At 36.0% G+C, this 17,433-nt stretch overlaps 1 pseudogene; it reads left to right on the forward strand.

Annotated features, from left to right (window-relative positions):
* Positions 1 to 11,024: 11,024 nt before the first annotated feature.
* LOC124249847 (60S ribosomal protein L17-like) lies at positions 11,025 to 11,562 on the forward strand (annotated as a pseudogene).
* Positions 11,563 to 17,433: the final 5,871 nt, after the last annotated feature.

Consider the following 17,433-nt stretch of genomic DNA (forward strand, 5'->3'; position numbering starts at 1 on the left):
ATAAAACTTTTAAAAAAACACAATCTTTAAACAAACATACCTTTTCCCCAGCAATTGTATTTTTGTGGATATATTTACTCAGGTATATACATATAATGTAATAATCTATTGTAATAACAAAACATGGGGGGAAACAATTTTAATTGGAACAGTCATGGTGACAAAATGATGGAACATTCCTAAATGAAATAATATGCAACCACAAAAACAAAGGAGGAAGCACTCTATGCATTGCCGTTGAAAAGTCTCCAAGGGTCATAACAACAAGACGCAGAACAGTACATTTAATATCCTATATTTGGGTGTGAATAAAGGGAATGGGAAATAAGAATCTGTAGTCCTAACTGCTTGTAAACACACAACAAAAGGCTGGAAGGACATACGAAAAAGAAAGAGCGAGGTTACCTGTGGGGTGGGGGAGGGGAGAGCATGATGGGAATGGAGCAGATGGGAGATAAGCTTGGGAGGGAGAATTTTCATTGTACACCTTTTTGTACTTTCTGGGTTTTGAGTCATAGGAAAGTATTATCCAATTAAAAATTATATAAGGAATTTTTAAAAGCCATAAAACTTGTGAGAGATCTCTAAAGTACTACTTGGTGAGAAATTTATGAGATGTATTATAAAAAAGAAAATGAATGAGCTAAGCATTCATTTCAAGAAGTTGATTACAGTTATAAAATAAATAAGTCCTGGGGATGTAATGTATAGTATGGTAAATATAGTTAATAATACTGTATTGCACATTTGAAAGTTGCTAAGAGAATAGATCTAAATATTCTTATCACAAGGAAAGAAAATTTGTAACTGTGTATGGTGATGGATGTTAACTAGACTTATTGTGATCATTTCTCAATATACATGAATATCAATCATTATGTTGTACACTTGAGACTAATATAATGTTATATGTCAATTATATCTCAATTTTTAAAAAGCTGAAAAAGAACAGCAAATTAACCCCCCCCAAAAAAAAGTAGAAGGAAGGAAAATAAAGATTAGAGTGGGAATTAATAAAATAGAAAACAAATGCAATACAGAAGCTCAACAGAGCCAAAAGTTGGTTCTCTGAAAGGACTAATAAAGACAACCAACTTCTTTTGAGACTGACCAACAATAAAAGAATGAGGCAAAAATAACCCATGAGGAGGGGCCGGCTCCGTGGCTGAATGGTTAAGATCGCGCGCTCCGCTGCGGCGGCCCGGGGTTCGGATCCTGGGCGCGGACATGGCACCGCTCGTCAGGCCACGTTGAGGCGGCGTCCCACATCCCACAACTAGAAGGACCTGCAACTAAGATATACAACTGTGTACGGGGGCGGTTTGGCGAGATAAAGCAGTTGTTAGCCCAGGTGCCAATCTTAAAAAAAAAAAAAAAAACCCATGAGGAATGAAAACAGGAAACTAATTACACACGCTACAGAGATTAAAAAGATAATAGAAGGACATCATGAACAACCTTACGACAATAAATCTGAAAATCAGATGAAATATAAAAATTCCTTAAAAAATATAACTTACTAATACTGACCCTAGTAGAAATAGAAAACTTTCAATATTCCTAAAACTACTAAAGAAAATGGATCAGAGTTTAAAATCTTCCTACAAAGAAAACTTAGGCCAAGATAATTTTACAAGTGAATTCTAGCAAACATTCAAGGAATATAAAATTGCAATCTTACATACTCTTCAGAATATACAAAAAGTGAGAACATTTTTGAACTTATTTTTTTGAGGCTAGCATAACCTTGCTACCAAAACACAATAAGGACAGGAACAGTACTGGAAAAAAAAAACTACAGGTCAATATCTCTCAGGAGCATATATACAAGAGTCCTTTAAAAAATCAACAAACTAGAAAACATAGATGGTAAGCTTCTTAACATCAGTCTTGGTGATGATTTTTTGGATTTGACGCCAAAAGCAAAAACAAACACGTGGGACTACATGAAATGAAAAAGCTTCTACACAGCAAAGGAAATCATTAACAAAGTGAAAAGGCAACCTACTGAATGGGAGAAAATATTTGAAAACTATATATCTGATAATGGGTTAATATCCCAAATATATAAAGAACTCATACAACTCAACAGCAAAAATCGAACAATCCAATTAAAAAGGTGGGCAGAGGATCTGAATAGATATTTTTCCAAAGAAGACATACAGAAGGCCAACAGGCACATGAAAAGGTGTTCAACATCGCTAACAGTCAAGGAAATGAAAAATCAAAACCACAATGAGATATCCCCTCACACCTGTTAGAATCGCTATTATCAAAAGGGCAAGAAATAACAAGTGTTGGCAGGATGTGGACAAAAGGGAACCCTTGTGCACTGTTGGTGGGAATGTAAACTGGTGTGGCCACTATGGAAAACAACGTGGAGGTTCCTCAAAAAATTAAAAGTAAAACTACCATATGATCCAGCAATCCCACTTCTGGGTATTTATCCCAAGAAAATTAAAGCACGAACTCAAAAAAACATATGCACCCCCATGTTCACTGCAGCATTATCTACAATAGCCGAGATATGGAAACAACCTGTGTCCATCAATGGGTGAATGGATACAAAATATATATATACTGGAATGAATAATGGAATATTATTCAGGCATAAAAAAGAAGAAAATATTGCCATTTGCGACAACATGGGTGGACTTGAGGGCATTATGCTAAGTGGAATAAGTCAAACAGAGAAAGACAAATACTGTACGATCTCATTCACATATGGAATCTAAACAAAAAAGCAAGCTCACAGATACAGAGAACAGATTGGTAGTTGCCAGAGGTGGGGTGTGGGAGGTGGGCAAAATGGATGAAGGGAGTCAAAAGACACAAACTCCCAGTTATAAAATAAATAAGTCAGGGGGATGTAATGTCCCGCATGGTGACTCTAGTTAATAATACTGTATTACATAGTTGAAAGTTGCTAAGAGAGTAAATCTTAAAAGTTCTCATCACATGAAAAAAATTCTGTAACTATGTGTGGTGACAGGTGATAACTCGACTTATTGGGGTGATCATTTCACAATATATACAAATATCGAATCATTATATTGTACACCTGGAACTAATATAATGTTGCATGTCAATTATACCGCAATAAAAAAACATATAGTTAACAACATTGTACTATAAACTTCAAAGTTGCTAAGAGACCAGATCCTAATTGTTCTCACCACAAAAGAAATGATAATTATGTGACATGAGAGAGGTGGTGATCATATTCCAATATATAAATGTATCAAATCAACACATCGTACACCTTAAATTTATACAATGTTACAGTCAATTATACTTCAATTTAAAAAAAAATCTCATTCTGAGGGTGGAAAATAAGTGTTGGCAAGAATGTGGAGAAACTGAAACCCTCATATATTGCTGGTAGGAATGTAAAACATTGCAGTCACTATGGGAAATAATTTGGCAGTTCTTCAAAAAGTTAAAAATAGAATTACTGTATAACCCAGCAATTCTACTCCTGGGAATATAGCCAATGAATTGAAAATAGATACTCAAAAAAATACTTGTGGGGCTGGTGGGGTTGCATAGTGGGTAAGTTCACACACTCAGCTTCAGTGACCCAGGGTTCGTAGGCTCGGATCCTGGGCATGGACATAGCACCGCTCATCATGCCACACTGTGGCAGCATCCCACATAAAATAGATGAAGATTGGCACAGAAGTTAGCTCAACGACAATCTTCCTCAAGCAAAAAAGAGGAAGATTTGCAACAGATGTTAGCTCGGGGCCAATCTTCCTCACCCAAAAAAGAAAAAAGAAAAAAATACTTGTAACCAAAGGTTCATAGTACCACTATGCACAATAGCCAAAAGGTAAAAACAACTCAAGTGTCCACCAATGGATGAATGGATAAACAAAATATGGTATAATATTATTCAGCCATAAAAAGAATGAAGTACTGATAAATGCTAAAACAAGGATGAACCCAGAAAACACTATGCTAAGTGGAGGAAAAAAACAGACACAAAATATTACATATCATATGATTCATTTTATTTGAAATATTCAGAAGAGGTAAATCTATAGAGACAGAAAGTGCACAGGTGGTTGCCAGGGGCTAGGGGAAGGAGAGAATGATAAGTGACTACTTAATGGGTCTGGGGTTTCCTTTTCAGGTGATGAAAATGGTTTAGAACTTGACAGAGGTGGTAGTTGCACAACATTGTGAATGTACTAACTGCCACTGAATTGCACATCTGTAAATGGCTAATTTTACGTTATGTGAATTTCACCTCAATTTAAAAAAAAATGAGGAAGCTCTTTATACAATGATTTGGAAAGAGCTCACAGATATTGCTTCTATATGCACTAAAAAAATCTCTGCAAGAATGTAGAAGAAGCTAACAAGGGCTATCTGTCGTCTCTGGATGGGAACAGGCTGATGACGGACAGGGTGTTTCAAGCAGACTTTTCTCTGTACATCTTCTTAAACATTTCTATATACGACCTATATAAATCTAACGCCATTCAAAACATTAAATACAAATTTGGAAAGAAAAAGAATGGAAAAACATAAAGGAAGGAAAATGAAAGAAATAATAAATAATGAAGATGTTAATGAAATAGTAAACAGACAATAGAGAAAATAGACAAAACCAAAGGCGGTTCTCAAACTAATAAAACAGACAAACCTCTGGTAAGACAGACCAACAAAAAGAAAAAAGATAAAAGTCAATATACAGAATAAAAAAGGGGATATATCTACAAAAATAGACAGACTTAAAAATGGACAATATTTAAAAATAGTATTTAAAAGTAAGAAAATACCATAAATAACTTTATGCTAATACATTTGAAAACTTTGACAACTGAACAGTGGCCTACAAAATTATAATTTATTGAAACTTCATGACATAGTAAATCTAAAATGTCGTATAACTATTAAATAAATTAAATCCGTAGTAGAAGCCATCCCCACAATACTTGAGATCCAGGCAGTTTTAGAATTCCACCAAATCTGTAAAGAACAGATTACCCCTATCTTAGCAAACTGTTTCAGAAAACAGAAAAAGAGGCAGGCTCCTCGAGGCATTCTTATGAAGCTAAAATAATTTAATACCAAGACAAGAAAAGGACAGTACAAAAAACAAAAATTATGCACCAATTTCAAGTATGAAAATAGCTGTAAAAATAAATTAAAATATTAGGATACTGAATATAGGAATGTATTAAAAAATACTTTATGACCATAGATTATCACAGAAATGCAAAGAGAAAAAACCTGAGAAAATGAATTAACTTTATTTACCATATTAAAAAAATTAAACATCAGGAAAGGGAGAAACGTGGAGTTAATGGTTATACAGTTTTAGTTTTGCAAGATGAAAAAGTTCTGGAGATCCATTGCACAACAATGTAAATATGCTGAACACTACAAACTGAACACTTAAAAAAATTTAATTCAATTAAAAATTGAAAAAATAAAAAAATTGAAAAAGTAAAAAAATTCAATTAAATTAAAAATTCCCCAAAAGGGGCTGGCCCCGTGCCTAGTGGTTAAGTTCGTGCGCTCCGCTGCAGGCGGCCCAGTGTTTCGTTGGTTCGAATCCTGGGCGCGGACATGGCACTGCTCATCAAACCACGCTGGGGCAGCGTCCCACATGCCACAACTAGAAGGACCCACAACGAAGAATATACAACTATGTACCTGGGGGCTTTGGGGAGAAAAAGGAAAAAATAAAATCTTTAAAAAAAAAAATTCCCCAAAAAATGAAAACCCGTATGATCATTTCAATAGATACAGAAAAATCTCTCTCATTTTCTTTTCTGCTGCATCTTTTCTGCCCCAAGCTGGAAAAAGTTCTCTGCTTTTGAGAGCTGATATGATTAGATTGGGCCCACCTACACAGTCTCTCTATTTGAAAGTCTGTAACCTTAATTGCTGCAAAGTCCCTTTTGCCAAGTAACACAACATATTCTCAGGCCCTAGGGATTAGGGTGTGGGCATAGGGACATCATTCTGCCTATCACAGCCTAGTTCCTTATTTCATAGATAAGTTTTTGGGCTATGTAAATATTTTGCATAAAAATAAAACTAATTCCTCCCCCTCCACAAGATATTGACCCCCAAAATTATAAACAAATTAGCCTAACTATCCATGTGTCAGCATAACCACACAGAAGAAACAACTCTGTCTTTAAAACACAATAATTTATCTGTATGTTTGTAGTGGGATGGATATATCCTAAGAATTGTGAATAAAACTTTAAACTCTTTTCAGGAATCATAGGATTAGAGGTAATATTGTATTTTCATCCTGAGATTTTTATGTGTGTGTTATATGGGAAAGCGAATGAGTAATTATGTTGGCATTGTTGAGATAATTAGAAAACTTTATATGCCTGGAAATTTTGTAATTCCTAAATAATTAAAGGGTCAAAGTAGAAATCATAATGGACATTGGGAAATATTTTAACTGAATAATACTGAAAATACTGCATAAAAACCTGTGTGATGAAAGCAAAATAATATGCAGAAAGATATTCATAGCCTTAAATGATGTATTAATTTTAAAAAATGTTGAAAATGAATGTGCTCAACATCCATCTCCAGTTTGAAAACAGACAGCAAAAAGAAAGCCAAAGAGATAGAATAAAGATAAGAGTAGAGTGAAGTGTAAGATAAACATTCAACAGAGAGGATCAATAAGTCAGAGCTAATTAAATCCAAATTCTAATAAAAATGGCGACAACAGGGCTGAAAAATGGGACATGCTTAAAGATGCTGCCAACGTTAAAAAGATGTTGTGAAACTCATCAAGTTGTATACATTAAAAATGTACAGTTTTTTAAACATCCATCATACCTCCGTAAAGTGGTTTAAAAAAATACCGTGAACAACTTTAAGAAATAAATTTATACCTACATATGATATAAAGAAGTTCCTAGAAAACTATCAAAACAGACTCAAGAAGGTATTAAAAAAACCTTAATAGTCCTATAACCATTAAAGGATTTGAATCTATAATCAAAATTCTTTCCAACAGGAAATTTACAGTCTCAGTGTGGTAGATTGAAAAACATGGCCAAAATATTTCATAATTAGTTCCATCAAGAAGCAGAGTTTTGAAATATTGAGCTGACTCTGAGTTGCTTTAACGATTACTGTGTGTAAGGTAAGAAACTGTCAAACTGTCTTCCAAAGTGGTTGTATCATTTTGCATCCCACCAGCCATGAATGAGAGTGATATCGACCCTGATATCAGTTTCCCCACATTAAACCCAGCATATATGGGGTTAAAACCAAAACACTCATTCCCTGCTTACTCTCTGGCTTCCTGGCTCCAGAATCCACTATCCTCCATGGAGACAGACACCGCCAAGGACAAGCACCTGGATTATCTCCTCCCCACAGAGATACAGGCTGGTGGGAAAGTTGCTGACCAGCAAGGTCATGGGCTCCCTCCTCTCTGCAAGTAGTCTCAAGACCAAAGACAGGCTGGTGGGAAAGCTCTGACCAGCAAGGCCATATGCTTCCCCTCCCCTAGCTAAAACCCCAAATAAAAACCCTTCCTTTATTTTCGGGGAGTTTGGGATTTCAGCGTTAGCTGCCCTCTCTCCTTGCTCAGTGCTGTGCAAAAATAAAATTCCTACCTTGTTCCACCAGAGATTGTCAGAGATTGGCTTGCTGCGCAACAGGTGAGCGAACTCACTTCAGGTTCGGTATCAAGAGTTCCTATTGTTCCACATCCTTGCCAGCATTTGGTGGTGTTAGTGTTCTGGATTTGGGCCATTCTAATAGGTGTGTGGTGTTATTTCCTTGTTGTTTTAATTTGCAATTCCCTAATAACATATAATGAGGAGCATCTTTTCATGTGCTTATTTGCCATCTGTATATCTTCTTAGGTGAGGTATCTATTCAGATCTTTCCCCAATTTTTAATCAGGTTTTGTTTTCTTATTGTTGAGTTTTGAGTTCTTTGTATATTTTAGATAACAGTCCTTTATCAGATATGTCTTTTGCAAATGTTTGTTCCAGTCTCTGGCTTGTCTTTGTACCCTCTTGAAAGACTCGGTATTTTTAAGAAGACAGTTCTTCCTAGATGCAATCCATATCAAAACCGCAGCAAGATTTTTTGTAGAAATTGATAAGCTTACCCTAAAATTTATATGGTAATGCAAAGGGCCCATAATAGCCAAAATAATTTCGGAAAAGAAGAAGCCAGAAGACTCACTTCGATTCATTTCAAAACTTAGTATAGAGCCACAATAATCAAAAGAGTATAGTACTAGGGTAAAGCTAAGCATATAAACCAATGAAACAGATTTCCAAGTTCAGAAATAAATCCTTACATTTTTAGCCCATTGATTTTTGACACAGGTGCCAAGGCAATTCAATGGGGGAAATGGCAGTCTTATCAACAAATGGTGTTGGGACAACTGAACATCCATAGCAAGCAGATTAATTTAGATCTTTGCCACACTCAAAAATTAACTCAAAATGGATCACATATCTAAATGAAAAAGCTGAAATATAAAATTTCTAGGACAAAGCATAGGAAAAATTCTTCATGGCCTTGGGATAGGTAAAGAATTCTTAGATATGACACCAAAGCATGATGCCTACAATAAAAAGTTAGCAAATTAGACTATGTAAAAGTTGAAAACTTTTGCCTTTCAAAAGTCACTATTAAGAAAATGAAAAGAAAGCCTGAGAGAGCATGTTGACTTGTAACACAAACCATATAAAAACTCTTCTAACTCAATTATAAGAAGATAGCTCGATTTTAAAATGGTCAAAAAATTTGAATAGATGTTTCACCAAAGAAGATAAACAAATGGATAATAAACACATAAAATGATGCTCAACATCCTGAGTCATTAAGAAAATGCAAATTCAAACCATAATGAGACACCACTGCATACCCACCTGAATCACTATAACGAAAAAGATACAACAGTTAATGTTGGCAGTGAAATTGAGAAACTGGAACCCTCATACTTTTCTGGTGAGAATGTAAAATGGTACAACCACTTTGGAAAGTGACAATTTCTTTTAAAATTACACATAAACTTACCATACAAACCAATAATTCCCCTCTTAGGTATTTAGCCAGTAAAAATGAAAACATAAGTCCACACAAAGATTTGAAAGTGAAAGTTCATAGCAGCATTACTCATAAGAACCCAAAACTGGAAAGGATTCAAATGTCCATCAACTGATGAATGGATAAACAAAATGTGGTATATCCATACAATGGAATATTATTCAGCACTAAAAAGGGAAGAGCTACTGATACACGCTACAACTTGGGTAAATCTCAAAAACATTATGTGAAATGAAAGAAGTCAGACGTGAAAGACTGCATATTTTATTATTCCATTTATATGAGAAATGCCAAAAAGAACCCAAATCTATAGAGAAAGAAAGTAGATGGTGGTACCGGCTGAGGGTGAGAGTGCGGGCTGACTGAAAATAGCTATGAGAGAACTTTTTGGGATGATAGAAATGTTCTAAAATTGGATTGTTGCAATGGTTCACAACTATAAACCCAAATAAAAATCATAAAATTGTATACATATCATGGATGAATTTTATGACATATAAATTATATCTCGATATAACTATTTAAAATTTTTTGCCTATTTAAAAGTGAAATAAAAGAGGAAGGCTAAGACTAGGTCTCAGGCAAGTCTATAGGGTCTAGGGAGTCATATTTGGAAATTTACACCGTAGAGAGATGTAAGGAGGTGATTAGTATAAAAGTCAGAATAATGGTTACTCTTAGGGGAGAATAACGGCTCAGATTGCAACAGGGCACGTGGATGGAATTATGGAATGGCTGGTAAAGTTCCATTTCTTTACTTGCTTGGTGTTTACCAGTAACTCTGGAAGCTACACATTTGTGGGGTTTTTTGTATTTATATTTTATTTCATAATAAATTAAAGAAGACTTTAAAGAGGCTGCTAAACACAAAATCAGTATACAAAAATCCATCACATTCCTATACACCTGGAAACAGAAAATTAAACATCTAGAGAAGGTCCAAAATGGCGGCGTAGGCAGACTCCAAACTCACCTCCTCCCAGGGACACACCCAATCTACAGCTACAGATAGAGCCCTTCCTCCTGAAGAAGAACTGAGGGCTGACTGGACAGCTTCTGCGCATAGAGAGACTGCATAGAAAGGGCAGGAGAGACGAGAGACAGGATGGACGGGAACCCAACCCCAAGGCTGCGACCTGCTGCCGGGAGGGACAGCACTGAGGCGCCCACGTGCCGGCTTACCCGCCCTGGGGCACAGAGGTTTAAAGAACCTTGACAATGTGGGAAGGACATCCGTTTACTAACCTGCATCAGTCAAATGGGCGGGGAACTGCTGGGACTTTCTCCAGGATCCGAATTGCTGGTGAGCCCCATTCTTTGCTTCCCCCACCACAGTACTGATGCCTGCCGGGGGAGGCTGCACCCCCAGGCACCCAATGCTTGGGCCTTCCTGGCCGGAGCCCAGCTCCAGCTCCAGCAGTGCTGTCAAAGCCACCCAATGCAGGCAGTCTACACGAGAGAGGTTCTTGCACTCCTTTAAGAGGAGAAAGTGTTTCACCTAATTCAAGAAACAAACACAGAAAATTAAACAAAATGAATAGACGAAAGGAATACATTCCAAACAAAAGAACAAAATAAAACTCTAGGAAGGAAAAAAAAACCCTTGATGAACAGAGATAAGAAATTTACCTGATAAAGAGTTCAAAGTAATGGTCATAAAAATGCTCACAACGCTCAGGAGAAGCATGGAGGAACACAGTGAGAACTTCAACAAATTTAATGATTTTAATTAATTAATTAGGAAATATAAGAAGGAGCCAATCGGAGCTGAAGAATAATAACTGAAATGGAAAATACGGTAGAGGGAATTAACAGCAGATTAGATGATTAGAAGAATAGATTGGCAACCTAGAAGACAAAATAGTGGAAAACGTCCAATCAGAACAGCAAAAAGAAAAAAGAATTTTAAAAAATGAGGACATATTCTTTCCATAAGTGGCCTGAGGTGATCTCTGAAAATGATTCATTACTGGCATGACCCAGAAAACCCTACAAAATCGTGCAAATCATGAGGTTCAAATCTTCCTGTTCAATTTAGTGTAGCTTCATTTCACTCGTGAAACTGTGCATGCCATCAAGGGCATGCATATCCAAAGAGCCACCAAGTACCTGGAGAATGTCACTTTACAGAAGCAGTGTGTGCCAGTCCATTGTTACAATGGTGGAGTCGGTAATTGTGCCCAAGCCAAACAGTGGGGCTGGACAGTGGGTCAATGCACATGCTTAAAAACGCAGAGAGTAGTGCTAAATTTAAGGGTTTAAATGTAGATTCTCCAGTCATTGAGCACATCCAGGTGAACAAAGCCCCCAAGATGTGGCACAGAACTTAACAGAAGTTATGGGCAGATTAACCCATACATGAGCTCTCCCTGCCACATTGAGATGATCTTTACTGAAAAAGAGCTGATTGTTCCTAAACCAGAAGAGGAGGTTGCACAAAAGAAAAAGATATCCCAGAAGAAACTGAAGAAACAAAAACCTATGGGTTGGGGATAAATTTAGTATAAAATAAACGGAAATAAAGGTTTTTTAAAAATGAGGATATTTTAAGGGAACTCTGGGACAACATCAAGTGTACTGGCATTCACATTATAGGGTCTCAGAAGGAGGAGAGAGAGAGAAAGTGGCAGAAAACTTATTTGAAGAAATAATGGCTGAAATCTTCCCTAATCTGAGGAAGGGAACAGACATCCAGGTCCAGGAAGTAGAGAGAGTGCCAAACTAGATGAACCCAAGAGATCCACACCAAGAACCAAGACATATTGTAATTAAAGTGGCAAAAGTTAAGGGTAAAGAGAGAATCTTAAAGGCAGCAGGGGAAAAACAAATCACATGGGAATCCCCATAAGACTATCAGCTGATTTTTCAGCAGAAACTTTGCAGGCTAGAAGGGAATGGTGTGATATATTTAAAGTGTTGAAAGGAAAAACTTACAACCAAGACTACTCTACTTGGCGATGTTATCATTCAAAATTGAAGGAGAGAAAAAGAGTTTCCCAGACAAGCAAAAACTAAAGGAGTTCATCACCACTAAACCAGCCTTGTAAGAAATGTTAAAGGGTCTTCTTTAAGCAAAAAAGCAAAGGCCATAACTAGAAATAAGAAAATGTATGAAAGAAAAAAAATATCATTGGTAAAGGCAAATATTTAGTAAAGGCAATGGATCAGACACTTAAAAAGCTAGTATCGTGGTTAAAAGACAAGAGTAGTAAAATCAACTATAGCTACATAGGTAGTTAGGGGATACACAAAATAAAAAGAGGTAAAATACAATGTCAAAGGAGAAATTAAAAAAAACCTGGAGACAAATAAAAATTAAAATATGACATACCAAAATCTATGGGATGCAAGCTAACCTGGTACTAAGAGGGAATTTTATAGCAATACAAGCCTTCCTCAAGAAACAAGAACAACCTCAAATAATCTAATATTATACCTAAAGGGAAGTAGGAAAAGAACAAATGAAGCCCAAAGTTAGTAGAAGGAAGGAAATAATAAAATCAGAGCAGAAATAAATGAAATAGAGACCGAAAAGATCAATGACACTAAGAGCTGGTTCTTTGAAAAGATAAATAAAATTGACAAACCTTTAGCTAGACTCACTAAAAAAAAAAGAAAGTAGGCTAAAATAAGTAAAATCAGACACACAAGAGAATAAGTTACAATAGGTACCACAGAAATACAAAAGATTGTAAGACTACTATGAAAAGCTATATGCCAACAAACTGGATAACTTAGAAGAAATGGATAAATTCTTAGAATCATACAACCTTCCAAAACTGAATCAAGAAGAAATAGAAAATCTGAATAGATTGATCACTGGTAAGGAAGTTGAAACAATAATCAAAAACCTCCCCAAAACTAAAAGTCCAGGATTAGATGGCTTCTCTGGTGAGTTCTACCAAATATTCAAAGAAGACTTAATACCTATCCTTCTCAAACTCTTCCAAAAAATTAAAGAGGAGGGGAAGCTTCCTAACTCATTCTGTGAGGCCAACATTACCCTGATACCAAAACCAGGCAAGGACAACACAAAAAAAGAAAATTACAGGCCAATATCACTGAAGAACATAGATGCAAAAATCCTCAACAAAATATTAGTAAGCTAAATACAGTAATATGTTAAAAGGGTCATATACCACGATCAAGTGGGATTTATCCCAGGGGTGCAAGGATAGTTCAATATCCACAAATCAATCAACATAATACACCACATTAACAAGATGAAGAATAAAAATTACATAATCATCTCAATAGAAGCAGAGAAAGCATTTGACAAGATTCAACAGCCATTTATGATAGAAACTCTGAATAAAGTAGGTATAGAAGGAAAGTGCCTCAACACAATAAAAGTCATATATGACAGACTCGCTGCTAACATCATACTCAGTGGTGAAAAACTGAAAACTATCCCTCTAAGAACAGTAATAAGACAAGGATACCCACTCTCACCACTCTTATTAAACATAGTATTAGGGAGGGCACAAAGGGTGAAGTGGTGCACCTACAACATGACTAACAATAATGTACACCTGCAATTTCACAAAGTTGTAAACTATAATAATCTTAATAAAAAATTTTAAAAAATCAATTGATCTTAAAATATATATATATAGTATTAGAAGACCTAGCCAAAGCAATCAGGCTAGAAAAAGGCATCCAAATTGGAAAGGAAGAAATAAAACTGTCACTATTTGCAGATGACATGATTTTGTATATAGAAAACCCTAAAGAACCCACCACAAAAACTATTAGAAGTAATAAACAAATACAGTAAAATTGCAGGGTACAAAATCAACATAGAAAAATCAGCTGCATTTCTATACACTAACAAAAAAATAGCAGAAAGAGAAATTAAAGCAACAACCCCATTTACAATTGCAAGAAAAAGAATAAAATATCTAGGGATAAATTTAACCAAGGAGGTGAAAGATCCATACACTAAAAACTACAAGACATTATCGAAAGAAATCAAAGAAGACACAAAGAAATTGAAAGATATTCCATGCTCATGGATTGGAAGAATTAATATAGTTAAAATATCCATATTATGTACAGCAATCTACAGATTCAATGAAATCTGTCAAAATCCCAATGACATTTTTCCTGGAAAGAGAACAAAGAATCTTAAAATTTGTGTTGAACAACAAAGGATTCCAAATAGCCAAACTGAAACTGAGGGGAAAAATCAAAGCTAGAGGTAACACACTCCCTGATTTCAAAGCATATTACAAAGATACAGTGATCAAACAGCATGGTATTGGCAGAAAGACAGACACACAGATCAATGGAACAGAGTTGAGAGCCAAGAAATAAACCCACACATCTATGGACAGCTAATTTTTTACGAAGGAGCCAAGAACATAACAATGGAGAAAGGAAAGTCTCTTCAGTAAAATGGTACTGGGAAAACTGGACAGCCACATGCAAAAGAATGAAACTAGACCACTATCTTACACCGTACACAAAAATTAACTCAAAATGGATCAAAGATTTGAATGTAAGACCTGAAACCATAAAACTCCTGGAAGAAAACATAGGCAGTACACTCTTTGACATTGGTCCTAGCAGTAACTTTTTGAATATGTCTCCTAGGCGAGAGAAACAAAGGAAAAAGTAAACAAGTGGGGACTACATCAAACTAAAAAAACTTCTGCACAGCAAAGGAAACCATCAACAAAATGAAAAAACAACCTACCAATGGGGATAAGTTATTTGCAAACATTAGATAAGGGATTGGTATCCAAAGCCTATGAAAAACTCATACAACTCAACAACAACAAAACAAATAAATTAAAAAATGGGCAGAGGACCTAAACAGACATTTTTCCAAAGAAGATACACAGATGGCTAACAGGCACATGAAAAGATGCTTAACATGACTAATTATTAGAGAAATGCAAATCAAAGCCACAATAAGATATCACCTCACACCCATCAGAATGGCTATTATTAAAAATACAAGAGGCGCCGGCCCCGTGGCCCAGTGGTTAAGTTGGCACGCTCCGCTGCGGTGGCCCAGGGTTTTGCCAGTTTGAATCCTGGGCACAGACATGGCACCGCTCATCAAGCCATGCTGAGCCAGCATCCAACATGCTACAACTAGAAGGACTCACAACTAAAAAATATATACAACTATGTACCGGGGGGCTTTGGGGAGAAAAAGGAAAAATAAAATCTTAAAAAAAAGAAGAAAAACAAATGTTGGAGAGGATGTGGAGAAAAAGGAACCCTCATACACTGCTGGTGGGAATGTAAATTGGTGCAGCCTATGGAAAACAGCATGGAGATTCCTCAAAAAGTTAAGAATAGAACTACCATATGATCCAGTTATTCCACTTCTGGGTATTTATCCAAAGAATATGAAAATACTATTTAAAAAAGATATATGCACCCCTATGTTCATTGCAGCATTATTTACTACAATAGCCAAGACATAGAAATAACCTGAGTATCCTTGACAGATGAATGGATAAAGGAAATGCAGTGTGTCTAGATAGATAGATAGATACACAGATAGATAGACAGATACACACAATGGAATACTACTAGTCATAAAAAAGATGCAATCTCATCATTTGCGACAACACGGATGGACCTTGAGGGTATTATGCTAAGTGAAATGTCAAATGCAGAAAGCCAAATACCATTTGATTTCACTCATATGTGAAAGATTAAAAAAAAAAAATAGATGCTCGGAACAGATTGGTGGTTACCAGAGAGGAAAGGGGAGGGGAAGGTGAAATTGGTAAAGGGGGTCATTTGTACAGTGACAGATGGAAACTAGATTTTTGGTAGTGAATACGATGCAGTATATACAGAAGCCAAATTATGATGATGTACACCTGATATCTGTATAATGTTATAAGCCAATGTTACCTCAATAAAAAAATAATGAAATTAAATGTCTAAAAAGATGCTATTTACAAAGGCATAAAAATATAAAGTGCCTCATAAATCTGGGAAAATTATGCAAGACCTCTGAAGAGAAAACTCTAAAACTTCATTTGCAGCCATTAACAAGACCTACATAAAAGGAAAAAGATACTCATTGCTTCTTTGACTTTTGAGTTACTAAGAACTATTTCTTTAACTTCTTAGTTAAATTCCTTAGCTAGTAGGGTGCTTTATGAGGTTGTTTTGGTACTGTTTTATAACAACTGTGTTGGTTAGAGAGCTTGGCTTTCTGTGATGCTAATTTTCCTATGTCGGGGGATTGGAAGATGAAATACTAAAAATATATTAGTTCTCCTCAAATTGATCTGTAGATTAAAATGAAATCCCACTCAAATCCTCGATTATTTTTGTTGATCCTGACAAACTGATTCTAAGATTTATATGACTAAGAGTAGCCATGAAGAAGAAGGCCAAGATGGGAGAACTTACCCTACGAGGCATCAAGACATCTTGTAAAGCTGTAGTAGTTAAAACAGTGTGATATTGATGCAGAGAAAGACAGGTGGACGAATGGAACAGTATAGAGAGCCCTGAAACAGACTGCAGATGTACGGACGCTTGATATAACATGACAGAGGAGCAGTGCAGACAGACTCTTCAGTAGCTGGTACTGGGACAATTAAAAGTCCACAAGGGGGGCCGGCCTGGTGGTGCAGAGGTTAAGTTCGCACATTCTGCTTCAGTGGCCCAGGTTCACCCGTTCGGATGCCGGGTGCGGACATGGTGCCACTTGGCAAGCTATGCTGTGGCAGGCATCCCACATATAAAGTAGAGGAGGATGGGCATGGATGTTAGCTCAGGACCAGTCTTCCTCAGCAAAAAGAGGAGGATTGGCAGCAGATGTTAGCTCAGGGCTAATCTTCCTCCAAAAAAAAAGTCCATAAGGGAAAAAAATTAACCCCCCACCTCACAACATCCACAAAGATAAAATCCAGGAGTATTATAAACCTAAATGTTCAAGGCAAAACTCTGACTCTTTTGGAAGATAGTAAGAGAGAATCTCTTCATGAACTCTAAACCAAAACCATTGCCTATAAAGGAAAAGATAAGTTTTTCTGCACTAAAATTAAGAACTTGGTTCATCAAAAGCCACCATAGAGTAAAAAGACAAGCCTTAAACTTGAGAGAAGATGTTTGTAAGACACGACTTTCAAAGGACAAGTATTCATAATACATAATGAACTCCTATTAAACAAATTGAAAATATAGACAACCCAATAGAAAATTGGACAAAGAGTTCAATACGCATTTCATGAAATGAGGGAATATAAATAACCTACAAACTTATGAAAAGATGCTTAACCTCATAGGTAATGAGAAAATTGAAAATTAAAATCAAAATGAGATATCATTACTCAGCAAACAAATGAGCACAAGTCAAATGGTCTTACTATATAAAACAGTAGCAAG

The sequence above is a fragment of the Equus quagga genome, chromosome 1, assembly GCF_021613505.1.
Source record: "Equus quagga isolate Etosha38 chromosome 1, UCLA_HA_Equagga_1.0, whole genome shotgun sequence".
In the NCBI taxonomy this organism is placed as follows: domain Eukaryota; kingdom Metazoa; phylum Chordata; class Mammalia; order Perissodactyla; family Equidae; genus Equus; species Equus quagga.